The sequence below is a fragment of the Chanos chanos genome, chromosome 5 (assembly GCF_902362185.1).
Source record: "Chanos chanos chromosome 5, fChaCha1.1, whole genome shotgun sequence".
Classification (NCBI taxonomy): domain Eukaryota; kingdom Metazoa; phylum Chordata; class Actinopteri; order Gonorynchiformes; family Chanidae; genus Chanos; species Chanos chanos.
Window position 1 is genome coordinate 41,038,701 of NC_044499.1, and position 14,483 is coordinate 41,053,183.

Below are 14,483 nucleotides of genomic sequence, written 5' to 3' on the forward strand. Positions count from 1 at the left end.
TGGTTAAACAGCAACTTGAGATCCACCTCAAGTGAAACCACCTGTGACCACTTCAAATAATCCTCTACGGACTAAGCTCAAAGCTAAAAGACTAACACTTCTCCTAGGACACATGCCTCCATCAAAAATACGGTTTTTTTCTAATCATTTACCAGTATGGTTTTGTTTTTTCAACAGTCACAATTTTTGTGTTTACAGATGGTAGCCCTGCTGAACATTGCCTTTAAAGGCAATACCTTTGCTTTTTTGGGGGGTTAGAAATAATGAAACAGTCCCATGAAAGGTGTTTGTGCTGGTATTTGTCATGATAAAGCAAAGCAGATTAATATTAAGGAAAAGTCACAGAACAGAGCGCATGCAAATGTATTAAATTTAGTTGTCCAAGGATCCATTTGAACATTGCGATCCTAGCCCAGCGTTTTAACTGTGACAGATATACTCTGGAGTATGTCTCTCTCCCTTTCTCTTGGATACATCCTGTCCAAATTTGATTTGCCAGGAGCAGATGGCCCTTATCTGTGGATATATAGTGTGTATATATATGAATGTGAGTGTGTGTGTGTGTGTGTGTATGTGTATGTATGTGTGTGTGTGAATCTTTCCCCTCAGAATAACAGAGTAAAATCACTATGGTTGAGCCATGGACTCTCTGTGTTTATGGGTCTTGCAGTCAAGCAGGTGTATTGATCTCCACTGTCTCTCTTAGGCTACAAAAATATTAGAGATCATGCATAACCGCACATAAAATCCGTTGTTTGAAGCTATGAAAAATGGTGTCCCATCCAAAAAAGACACATCACTCTGAAATAAATGCCACTTGTCATCTACATTGCGGCTGACTACCTCTATATTGAGTTACCAATTTTTTAAAAAATTTTTCCAGAGAGTCACAGATTCACGCACATTTGTGTCATACAATGTAATTCAAAATTGCGTTATTTTTAAAAGAGAGCAAATAGCTCAATATTTGAACAGTTCTTTTCATGCCATGAAATTCATGGCATGTCACATTACTTGAATCCTTCCAGTGAAGGACACTACAATGAGTTTAAATTTCACCTCTGCATTTCACAAAAATAACTTTATCTCTTGAATAGTAATGATTATTCTCTAAAGATGCTTTATTGTTTCCTTCAACAGGTAATGAAATCCTTTCAAAGAAATTGTGCCTCTTCTCTCTTTCCTGTAATATCATAACAACCATCACCAGTACTAACGATTAAACAGCAGATCTTCTCCAAACCCGCTGTTTAAGGGCAGGCTTTTCATTGACTTTCCTCTTAAACAGGACTCATCTTGTCCTAACTGGGTGTGCTTGGCGTTTTGTTCTGAACCGTCCAACATGTCACGCAAATTCCTTGCCCAAAACCACTGAGACCTGCTAAAATCACGGCATTCAACTAAAATACCGCTGTCTATTTTTTTTTTTTTTTACCTGCGCTGTATTGTCCTTTCGTGATTTGAAGACGTTTGTTGACTACGATGAGACCTTGGCTATGTGGCTCTGTCATAGATCGTTTTGTTCCTTTTGCTGCTGCACTTGAAATAGTTTAGATGTTTTTGTGTGTTTAGTCTCTCAGATGCTCCTTTTTTCTGGCCTTAGGGGGGACTGGGGTTTACAAGGTGTGTCAGATGTGTTTGTCTCCTCTTTCTTCATATGTTCAGCCTGTTTTTGTACTCACAGTCTTTAATGAACTCTGACCTTAATATCAATTCAGGATTTCTAAATTTCCCTCCCTGACTATTGCTTTGTAAAAGTTATGTTTCTTACGAGAAACCGTTGCACCTAGGAAAAGGTGCCGTGAGAGCTTTAAGATGGAGTATGACGGTGTGTGTTTTTGCGTGTGTGGTGGATGAGTTTAGGTTATTCTACCATCCTGAGGATTCAATGTATACAAATACCTGACACGTAGAGAGACCTTTGCTGGCTCTCACAAGGGAAAATTGCCGCTGTTAAAATGGTTTTTGGTGGTTTTTTTGTAGTTTTCTGGATACATTAAAATGATGTTTGTGAAACTTCTCAGAGGATACAAAGTCTAATGTATGTGTGTGTGTGTGTGTTTCATATTTCATGGAAAGAAAGGATTTACACAGAAAATGGCTTATATATAGATGTGAAGCAAAATGAGCTGGAACAAAGTGGAATAGTGATAGTAGAAATCTCCATGAAATATGTGTCTTGCTCCTGAAGTGGGGCCGAGTCCCTAAGTGCTATGTCATCCGTCAAGCCACTTTGTGCTAACAGAATGTTGGGCAGAGTGTTATAGTGTGTTCGGTTCCTCAAAGACAATGGGGGAATCACTCGGGACTAGATATGGCACTTCAAAGACTCAACCTAAAACACTTAGAGGGTGGAAGAATACACTAAGGGGCCATCTAATGAGAACAGGTGGTATTTTGTCAGGAGAGGGCACACACTCAATTTGTTCCATCTCATGTAATCAATAAATCAACAGGCAGGATGGTTTCTTCCTTCAACACACACACACACACACACACACACGCACACACACATACACACACACACACACATACACACACACACACACACACACACACACACACACACACATTCCCTCATTGCTTATTTCATTCATGCTCACATAATTATCACATGAAAATGGCAGAAAGCTGTCAATAAAAAGATCTAGAATGTTCCTCACATCCACAAATGTTTTGTGTTCATGAAGCCAACTTCAGGGAAAGTGAAAATTAATTAATTTTCAAGAATTTCTACATGATCGAATTACAAGAATTTACAATCCCAGAACGACTTTCCGTGGAACACATGTGAAGAGAGACGTCCAGTTTGTTCAGATGTGTGTAAGCGTCAAAGGGACTTGTTGACTTAACACGAAGCCCTCCCTAGAGTCTCTTAGCAATTTCCTATGTGACTAAAAACTGCTGTCACAACATGCCTTAATGAGTATAGTGATAAAGATATGGGCTAAACACTTTTCTGCTCTCATTCCCAATCATTTTAGACCAGATGTCTAGACTTGGGTGCCCTGTCTCAAATCCATAATGTCGTTTCTCTGTGGAAGATAGAGAGATAAAGAGATAGAGTGGGAAATCATCTTCCTCTCTGAGTTGTCATTTTTGTTCCAGTATTAGACACCTTACAGGGACTGAAAGTCCCCAGGGTCTGTTTTCAGAATAAATTCCATTTCGTATGGCGTATTTGAGCAACGAGAGCTGACTTGGACAATGTTTCAGACTAGATTAAAGAGCCTTTCTTTATCCCTGCCTCACCAAAGAGAAAATCTCTCTTTTATTGTACAAAAATGATTCACCTGAGAACACACATTACTGAGCCACACTGTTCATCTAGCAGCAATTTCCTAATTAATCACCTGACAGTGGTAAATTCTAGACTCCTGAGAAGGGTCCAGAAAATCCCAAACACTTTGACCGAACTTATTAAACTGGGGGACAGAGCAACTTTTGCTTCAATCTGGTAAACAGTGTTGAACACGGCAGAAATGGGAAAAGACAGAAATAATCATCATGGTTTTTCGTTGTTTTTTTTTTTTATTGCCTGAAAAGAGTAATGCCCTCCCCAACCTGAAAATGGATGACTACGTGTAACAGTGTTTTTCCTCTTCATTTGATCAGAAAAGAGATTTTCCCCGATTAGATTTTCTGAGACCTAAGAACTTCCTCCTGCATCTGGTTTCAGTGCCTGAAGCTTATGGCTGCTGGTTTATGGGATTTTTTTTCCACCCTCTGCCTTAAATAGTGGGAGTGAAGGGTGAGGACAACCAGAGTCAGAGTTTGGACAGCTCTGACTCACTTTCTTTTAAAAATGAAAATCAAATTGATTCTTCGGCATTTGTGATGATACGAACTTTTGATTTGTCCCAGATGACTGTTTAACAAGCAGATACTTTAGGAATTCGACTCTTCACATAGTTATCTTTTCTTTGGCATTTCAACCCATTCTATTTTTATCATTATCAGCAGGACGTGCATGATTTGCTGAGTGTCATCAAGTTTTAAAATTTTGCCAAAAGCTGCTTTGCTGAAAGGACAAATACTATAACATCAGCATGTTCATTGCCTGTCTTACACAGTTACATGTACACCCTAAGATTTCCCACATTAAAGGCGTTTCTTGTATCACCTGTACAAAGAAATTAAAAATGTTTGTACATACCTCGGACAATTATAAATGAAAAGACAGAGACAAAGAAAAATCATCAGTTATTTGATGTCGTACTACCCATGTTAACAGGGTCAAATAAAGTTCCCTTCACCCTTCTGGCCTTCTCCCTGACCCCCCCTCTGCCCAACTGGCTGAGAAAATAGACTGAAATTAGATCTGGATTACAGTGAGTTGGGAGGGAATTGACCAGCCAATCGTTTCTAACCTGATTTGGTCCCTCAGACTGACTAAGTGCTGAACAGAGGCATGACTATGCACAAATGTACAGAGACATTTCAGACCGGGAAAACAGAGAGGGGCGTGACATTTAGCTTTGGGGCTCTAGCGTTGGGGCTCTTCCATGATACCCGTGACTCCAAATATGTGGTTTAAGGGCTCCAAATATGTGGTTTAAGGGCTCCAAATATGTGGTTTAAGCGGAGATTCACGTTCATAAACATTGCAGGAAAAATCTGTGCTGTCAAGCTGTTGTCAAGATCATTAAAAATGGCTACGCCATATTGATTAAGCTTCTTCCGTAAATCAGAGGATTATAAGTTTTCCTCAACTCTATCTTCATCTGCACGCTTCTCCTGAGATCCTCTTGGCCCAAACAATTCCACACAAGAACTCTTTTTCCAGCTTTAGCAACGTCCCACAGCTTGTCTGGAGTCCGCAGATGTAATCACACTCTCATTATGATTCCTCGTGGTGGTGGGGAGGGGGAGAGGGGCTCCTGCCCCCTTTTGTTTGCCCCATCCATCCACCCTCATTGTTGTAATGTGCAGTTTTGGGTGTGGATCGCTGCCTTTTCATTTCTTCTCTTTGAAGTGTGTCCATCTCTGATAACTGATACTGCAGATGAACCTGAAACCGTGGCTCTCTTCCACTCCAACAGGATCCTGCAATGGGAAGAAAAAGTAGAGAACAGATACAAAATAAACTGGCAACAGGTTCACAAAGGTTCTGAAACTTAAAATACTTCCCCCGCACTTCTTCCCTCTGCACCGTTCTTTAGATCCCACAGTATCAGTCACTGCCATTTGTTTAAGAGGAATAGGTTCTTTTGATTAATTTTGTGTGCATTAAACCACTAACAGTTGATGTTAAGAGACACTGTCCACTTTCTGCTATCAACAGTCTTCTGTTTTCATGTCAGAAATATGATCCTACTGTGTGGGTCTGACCTTCTTTTCTCTTTTTTTCATGCTTAGTAGCTTAACTAGGGCCAAGTGCCTGATTACAATGCCTGATGTCTGGTGCTTTAACATGAGCGAGGTAAAGCTTGTTTTCTGTACACCTCAAAGGCTGGTGTGTGTGTGTTTGAGTTTGTGCGCATGCGCACGTGTGTGTGTGCATGTACGTGTGCATGTACGTGTGTTTGTCCTCCTCCCATGAACACAGGAAGTTTCGGTGGTCTTGCTCACTGTTCCTCCAGACACCTATCTGTGCTATGTCCAATTTATGCCATCTAAAATATAAAGCAGATTTTGGGTTTAATAATTCATAGAGATGTTTATGTTTTGGAGATAGCATTTTAAATGAGGTCTCACTCTTATTATTTAAACATGAAAGTTCTGAGGTTGTGGGAGATTAAATATAAGGCGTTTTGGACGGAAAACTGTGTCACGGCACCCTACTTCTGTGTGCATTCAGTTTGACAGGCTTTGTTCAGACCTGCGGGTTGCATGGCTTTACCTGTATCTCAGGTGTCTTTTCTGTAATTGCGCATCTTAAGATTGTACTGTGCGGAGCTCAGGGCTGTTTTGGGCTTTCTTGTCGCCAGGTGTGTGGTTTAGTCTGACTAAAAGATGGTGTGTGTGAATGAGTCCTGAGAGTGTGTGGGCTATACGTGTCTCAGGTGTTCACTTTGGACCCCATCCTGAAACTCTTTGCGGTTGGCACCTCCGAGACTATGTGAACCTGAGGGAAGTCTGCAGTCTGCATGTGTCTGTGTGTTTGACATGGTCTGCTTCAGGGTCTCTGTAAAGCTCTGAATGGACCATGGTCATTGACAGCATTGTCTGATTCAGGTATAGTGTGTGGTCTACTCTGAGTTCAATAAATCACTTATGTCAGCTATTAACAGGGATTATGTTATTTTTAATAGGTGTTGGATGGGCCCAAGGGGTGTGTGGGGTGTTTGGTGGTTGCAGCTGTGATGTGTGGGCTGTCTCATGGCCTCTTTGGTTAATGAACTTGGGGAATGTAGGAGCTCATCTGTCTACTCAAACTAGGAACTGGTGTCCTCTCCCACTGATCGAGCTCCCTCTGTTTCACCTAACCCCAAAGTGTCGTGGAGGAGCATCACTGTACTCCACCCTCTTCATCATGTTAACATCACAAATCTGAGGACCGATTTCCTCACCTTTTTTACAGTCTTTGAAAAGCACATTTCCTTTTGCTGATGTAACCACCAGAAAACAATAATACTGCTGGGGAAAGCAGGGAAGAGGAATGGCAAAAGCTGGAAAAAAAAAAAGAAAAGATGCCAAAGAGAGAAAAAAAAAGAAAGTGTTTCCTCTCCTTTGATTTAAACTGCTTTCAGATGCAGTTTGTCAACAAGAGGACACATGTTAGAGGACACATATATTTCAAATCCTTTTTACCCAACATCTGCTCGGGATGTGTTGACAATGAATCAACCAATCGTGTTAGAACTTATGAATGGTTTGCACATGTGCAATAACATGTCAGTCACCCCCCTGCACAGAGAACTGTGTGTGTGTGTGATGTTTACACGTGTAGATGGCATGCCCTGACCAATCCTTAGCCTCAGGAATGAGCTGTTATTGCACTTGACCAATGGGACTGCCCGACACCATAATACAGTCTCACTTACACTCAACAGTCATTTAATCGTTTATTTTCAAATTCTAACTGTCAGCCTGACATCTTTAGGCTACCAGAGGCGAGAAAGATAAAAGACCAGTGCGGCAAACTCTGACAGGATATGAGTTAACTGAAAAGCCTAAACCTCTGACTCAAATAGGACTTTTTTGTTTTTGATGAATTTGTGAACCTCAAAACAAAGACTGTTTGAATAGCATGTGTCCTGCACTGAAACAAGCTTCAGTTCACCTTGTCTCAGTGCAGGATTCTCTTCCTTAAGCAAACAAAAGGAGCTGTAGATTTTTTTTTTTTTTCCTTTTTTCGAGGGTGGACACATTCATGTCAAAAGCAGATAATACACCAAGGAGAAAAGTCCTATAATTCAGTCCCATCAACACATTAATACGACATGGCCTGGCCACAACCTTGTTGTTCGTGAGGATTGAAATGCACTCTCCCTTTTCTTTGGAAGCTCAACGTTACAGGCTGACATCATTCCTTTATTGACCGGAGATATCAAAATGGCCTCACGGCTATCATTCTATACCTGCATGTAGCACAGACACAGTGGCATGGAGTGAAAGGAAAGATGCAGCATTGTCCTGTGTATGACTGATATGGACTCAGGGTCTCCTATGAGGGGGAAAAAGAGCTCTCACTCTCATGTGTGCATTTGCTTGTGTGTACTGAATGCTCTAGCCCGATGGTGGTAGGATTTCTGTCATGGCGCGTGGGCCAGCGTTGAAATTCATGTTAGCATTTTGGTTCAGTTAGAATGGGATCGTACGGTGTCAGTCAGCATAACGTGATTCACACTTCTCAAATAATGTAGTCTGTAATTGCATAAAGAAAGATGTTATTCCTTTGTATGTAATAAGGCCATGATCATGTTTTACTAGAGTTCAGCAAAAGTTCAACTGGGGATGCTGAACTGAGTCACGTGAAGAACTGAGGTTAGATGCGCCTCACAGATGGTGATGAGCGAACTAACCACAGGATGTTCTTCAGACGGTAAACGTGTAGTGTGACCAACCACATTAAAGTATTGCATGAAAATATATAAGACATCGTGTGCAAACATGCAAGACGCTGTGTGCAGATGAGCAGATGTGTCAAATATTAAATATTATAATGAAGCTCCGCCTTGGCCAAACAAACTGCTTCTGCTAGAAGATAAATACTGCATGCGAACAAGAGAAGACAGACTTCTCACAACTGTGATACCTGACTGTATTGTTTTGTGACTTGTCTCCTGGCAGCCAGAAATAAACTACTTACTCTGACTTCGGAGGATCCGTGTGTCACTTTAATAATTTTTTCTAACAAAAATCTATAATATTTGTAAATCATGTTATTATTTTTTAGTATCTATGTGTGCCCCAGGCTCCAGTGCTGGTGTGTTACACGAGTGATGTTTATGGCTCAGAAGGACACCTGTTGAGGAGGGTCTGGTCTGGACTCCATCTGCCCAGAGCATTTGGAAAAGTACCCACATTCTCACATCTTGTGTTTCAGGTTTTACATCATTCTGTGTTTTACATCATTCTCTATGTGTGTGTGTGTGTGTGTGTGCACCTTTACTCTGATAAGTTCAAATTCTCTCTCTCTCTCTCTCTCTCTCTCTCTCTCCTAGATCCTTGCATGTAAATTCTGAGTACAGTATACCGAAGGATATGGAGGAAACAGACAAATGAAAGAAAGCATTATATAAGTCCAAACCTTATCATAACTACTGATCTTACACAACCTAGCATTACACAAATGATGTCAGGGGACTGGTGTGTATGTGTGTACGTGTGTTCGTACATTCAGAAATTCTCGCTCCTTTTAAACATGATGAGACAAGTACACTGGATTTGGTTATTGCTCACTCTGTCAAATCAGAGAAATGGAATGAGTAATAATGTGGATAAAGGAGGACTGTCACTCAATAAAACAGTCTAAAATACATTTTACATTCTCTCTGTGGTGAAAGAGACCCCATAATATGACCTTTACCCTCACAATTTCTCTGCTGATTGTGTATTTCCACTGGTAAATGACCTTTGTTGTTGCTTTAACAGTATGGGTGCCCATTTGCTGAGTGAGCTGTCTTGTGTGATGTGTTGGGACCACTAATGGCAGTATGAAAAGTCAAAGTTGTTTAAACACTAAAGCTTATGAGCTCCAACTCTGCTCCCCACAGAACTGTGGTTTTGTATGAAACAGCTATGCCTAGACTGCTGTTAATATTTCTTGAAGGTGTTTCCTTCCATGTTTAAAAGTAATGAAGTGGTGATGACAAATTTAAAATTCTCTCTCAGATATTGTCTGCATTTCAGTTTTCAGCAAGTAACATGGTATGATATGATATGTCATGATATGATATGATCTAATATTATATTATATTATATTATATTATATTATATTATATTATATTATATTATATTATATTATATTATATTATATTATATTATTCTGACTCTATAAAGCTGTAAAACTGTAATAGTGAAACTAGTACAATCTTGAAAGCAGATCCATATAAAGAACTGAAGAACTAATGAAGTACATAGAACATCCTCGTACCAAAAATCATCACGTTCTTAGTGAACTGTCAATGCAGTAGAGACATCAGGCCCCCAGCCAGCTCCCAGCTCTTACTGACTGTTTGGGGGAGAAGTCAGGGTCATTTCAATATTGATTTACACTGTTTTTGTCTGATGTAGGAACTTGTAAATAGTTTATTCGGTGGCCTTTTTAGGAGAGACATGGTTGTAATTCACTGAAAACCACGCAATAAACCGAAAGAATTGCAACCATTTTCATTCTGTTTTTTTTTTTTTTTACCACTGTTTCTTCTCCCAAAAAAACATTAATTTGGAACATTTTCTGATGTAGAGAGAAACACGAGACATCCAAAACAGGATATACACATGGATAAATTGGATAATTAGAGTTTTAATTGTTGGGGGTTTTACCACAAATGCTCTTAAATTACGTATACAATGTTTTGGCTAGACCACAGATGTAATGAGGGTTGCAAAAGACTCAGCAATCATCAGTATTACCATACTGCAGCACATGTTCAAACTAAATCATTTGTCATTGGATTTTATCTCTAACAAGATGATGAACAGGCCCAAATGTCAAGGTGCTATAATGGGTTGGATGGATTGAAATTGTTAAGTAAGGAGTTTTATCTGGTGATCCCTACTCTGAAACATGCTCCCCTGCCATCACTTGCTTTGTGTTGCAGCATAAGGCATTGGTTAAAGATGCAAAATAATAATAATAATAATAATAATAATAATAATAATAATAATGGCTCCCAAGAAACAAGGAAAACTCAAACATTTTAAATTCCAAATGTGTCTACCCATATAAACACACACTCACACACAGAGGGAGAGAGAGAGAAAGCATAGGGGAGAAGACAGTCTGAATGAGTGAATTCCATTTTTTAAAAAAAAGATCCTATGGGCATATACAGTCATGTGAATCAGTTGTGCTCTCTCCTGAGTACAAAGAGAATAAGAATGCAAAGAAAAAGATGTTATGATCTGTACATTTCCAAAACATAACATCTACAGGGATGTGAAGAACACTCTCATTATGAGTGGTCCAACAGAGAAGTGGAATCTCTCTCTCTCTCTCTCTCTCTCTCTCAAAATGTGCCTACAGTCACACGCTAACACACAAACGTATGGCAGATATCTCTTGGCTTTGCTGTGCCTAATGCTAACACTGTCCTAATACATCTCTGATTAGTGTGCGTAATGTATTGTATACTGTCACAGTATTATTGGAAATAACAGAACAGTAATAATGATTCGTTATGAACAGTAATTTCATATTTACATAGAGATATAGTTATAATGAGTTTTCTGTCCACACCTGCTCTGAATTATTCTTAAAGTAATGTAATTGATCCAACATGTCCTTTACTCAAATGCAAGATATAACTTGAAAATTGTAGGTAAAAACTGATATGAAGTTGTCTTTGTTGTTGTTGTTGTTGTTGTTTTTCGCTGACATCACTTTCTGAGTAGTGTCAGTGCAGTTGTGGTGCAGTTTCACAGAGCCTTGTTTGTCTTAGAGCTTGGTCCAGCTTTGATGTTATCATTGGTCGGTGTGGGAGGCTATAGAGTGACTTAGCCAGAAGAAGAGAGACTGCATTTAACGCCTGCCAAGCCTCAGCTGCCTTTGTGTTGGTCAGTAAGTGGCTGTGTCATTGTTGCTTTGCACCCTCTTTCCCTGTCTCCTGCGGTCTCTCTCTCTCTCTCTCACCTCTCTCTTTCTTTTGTTCACTACTTTTCCAAATCAATAACTCAAGAGAACTCTTTTGTCTTTTGATTTTACAGAATGTAAATTAACAGTGATAACTTTACCATCCAATAACTGCCCAATTCAGTAGGGGCTTTCAGTCCTCTGGTGTCAGCACCTTGGTTTAATAGGCTATAAATCCCTGATACGCATTAAGACAGCTGAGAGCGTCAAAGGTCAGATGAATGTTTGAGCCTCTCTGAGAGAATTCTTCAACTTTATATGAAAGAATATTTGAAATAAAAAATAACTATCCTAACCTATCCTTAAAAGTAAGCATCCCTACCAGTGTAGTAGTGGATAAAAGTTTTTTTTTTTTTTTTTTTTTTTTTTTTAAGGCATATTTGTTAACTAGAAAAAGCTGTTAGAAGTTGTGAGCCAGGGAAAGTGTGCTGGATTCTATGCTTGTGTGCTACATACTAAGCCATGTAATCACCTTCACCCAGAGCTGCCCTTTGTCTCACCCAGACCCCTCTATCCTTTAGCACCTCTCAATGCTCCATGCATGGCCCCCGTCACGGATCAGGCAGGCTCCTCCACGATCAGCCCACAGGGAAAAGCTGCTGGTTTTGGGACTGAGAGTGTGGGAATGTGGTCCTAATTACTGGCAATGGTGGAGGCGGATCCCACATAATTACAGCTGAATCAAAATAGGCTATAACAGCACCATCATCGATCAAAACATACTGAGGTCTGGGTTTGTGTGTGTCTGTGTGCGTGTGGGTGGGTGTGTGTTTGTGTTCCTGCACTCAACAAACACATCTACAGGATTGTTGCGTGGCATATGAAATGGAATGACAAGAGTTAATGATTAACGTTTGAGCATTTCATTCACCTTTGTGTCTCTTGCTAACTTGAGTAGCATGCGTTTATAACTCTTTACACATTTGGGTGACAGCTCAAAAGTCAGTGGTAAGTGAATTACGCTTGACCAGATGACAGACCTCAGCAGTATATCTTAAACTACTGACATCAGATGATCTGTATCACTTGCCTGTAAGACCTTTCAATCATACCAGTCAAACTCAAGATAATGACCCTTTAAAGGTCTTGCATGAAGAAACAGCACAGAGAGGGTCACAGTAGGTCTGTATTGGTGGTCTGACCCGGGGCCTGAAGACAAGATGATGTGCAGTGGTGCATCAAGTCACTGTGTGTGTGTGTGTGTGTGTGTGTGTGTGTGTGTGTGCGTGTGTGTGTTAGCATGTTAGCATGTTTACTTCTGCTAAAGACTGTGTAACTCTCTCTCTTTCTGTCACTTCACTCACACACACACACACACACACACACACACATAGACACACACACACACACACACACAAACACACACATTCATAATATATTCAGCCATCAGACATGCGTCCTCTGGGTTCAGTTACATGCAAGCATGAATTATGGTCGCCTTAAGGGAGACAGACCAGATGTCAGAATGAGCTATACCAGAAAAAAAGGCTAACAAAATCCCTCACAGTGCAACCAAGTCACAGAGAGTGATGCATGGTATGATGGAGGTGTATTTGAATATTAATAAGGTGGCATGTTCTTTTAATTTGCATTTTAGCAAATCTTTGCTTTTTAAGGTAGACAACTGGAGAGTATGTGAAATGTGGGCTTTTGCAAAAAACAAACAAACAAAAAAAGAAAACATCTGCCTTAAATCACGAATTTCTGATGTTAATTACTTTATTAACTAGGATTTCTTTCCATTGTTCTGCAGCATTTAATGGGATGTGGGGATTCTATTAAATTCACATTTATATAATACAGTGTACATATTAGTAAATGCAAGAAACATTCAGTATTTTAGCAGTTTGTGCATTTCCAAATCATAACTTTGAGAGAAGTGTCCCTAAATAAGCTTACCATAACAAACTTTGATGTCTGTCCTCTCCTCTCCCCTCCTCTCCCCTCCTCTCCTCTCCTCTCCTGTCCTCTCCTCTCCTCTCCTCTCCTCTCCTCTCCTCTCATCGCCTCCAACCTGTCCCACGTTATCCCCTTACTCAATGCTTAACTTAACTTCTATGAAGAACTTGGTTTTGCGTTGTTTGTCCAGATACCCACTCAAGTTTACTTCATACTCATTTTATTTATGTTTTAACCACTTCCGTTTTATGTTTTAAGGACTGTCACTGTACCCAGATTCCCTGATTGTCTCTTGTTAACTAGATAATCTTTGTGACTATTTGTAGATCGCTTTCAAATGACTATCTAAAAGCAGTGTGCTACTTTTGCAAATTCAATAGAATATTTCTTCACTAATACCGAACAACAGTATAAAGAGGTAATAAAAGCAGATTTTGAACCAGGTCATCATAATACAGATTGCGAATAAAGTCAGTTAGAACCAGTTAAAACAAAAGTGAAGAAACAATCAAAACACAAGAGGAGGAGCAGTGACTACCTCTATTTTAGTCAGAGCACTGGAGTCTCAATTGTGGTGGTTTTATACTGACAGACAGGGTTAAGATTGGCTTCAGAGTTACTATAGGAACAGTTCTGGTCCCCTTCAGGCCTCTTAGGCCCTATTTAAAAAACAGTAACATCAATAACAAACAACTGTTAACAAATTAATCACAAACAAAAAAATCAATAAAAAAAAAAATCAAACTGAATAACAAAAAAGGAAGAACAGAGACCTGAAGTTTTTCTCAGGCACTTGTGATAGAGAATGCATATTTACACATATAAGTGCTACAATCTAATCAGACAAATTTAGGAAAGAAACATAACACCATTTATCAATCAGAAATACACAACCCCTCTCTTACAGAGGAGAAAAACCTTCATCGAGAACTACTGAATGTATACTTTCTAGAGAGTGTTTGTACTTGAAGAGTGTGTCAAATATATCCATTGCTCATTGCCATATTCATCAGTCAAAAACAATGAAATAACACTAAAAACCAAGTTTGTGAAAAGCAACAAAAAAATTACATTGTTCTTGCATCAGAGTTTAATCACGTTCTTAGTACGACATTCAGCAGAAATCTACACATCATTTTCTATGCTACACACAGTTAAATAATGCAAAACGCTTTGAAAAGTAAAACTTGGGGAAAAGAGGTTACAGTGTAGATATAATGTCAGAATACAATGCATCCATGTCAAATAAAAAGACAGCTGTGCTGTGGCGTGGTCTATGTCTTGTAAATTACTACTCCCTTTACCTTCTCGAATGCTGGCTAAACTCTCTTATGTATCATGG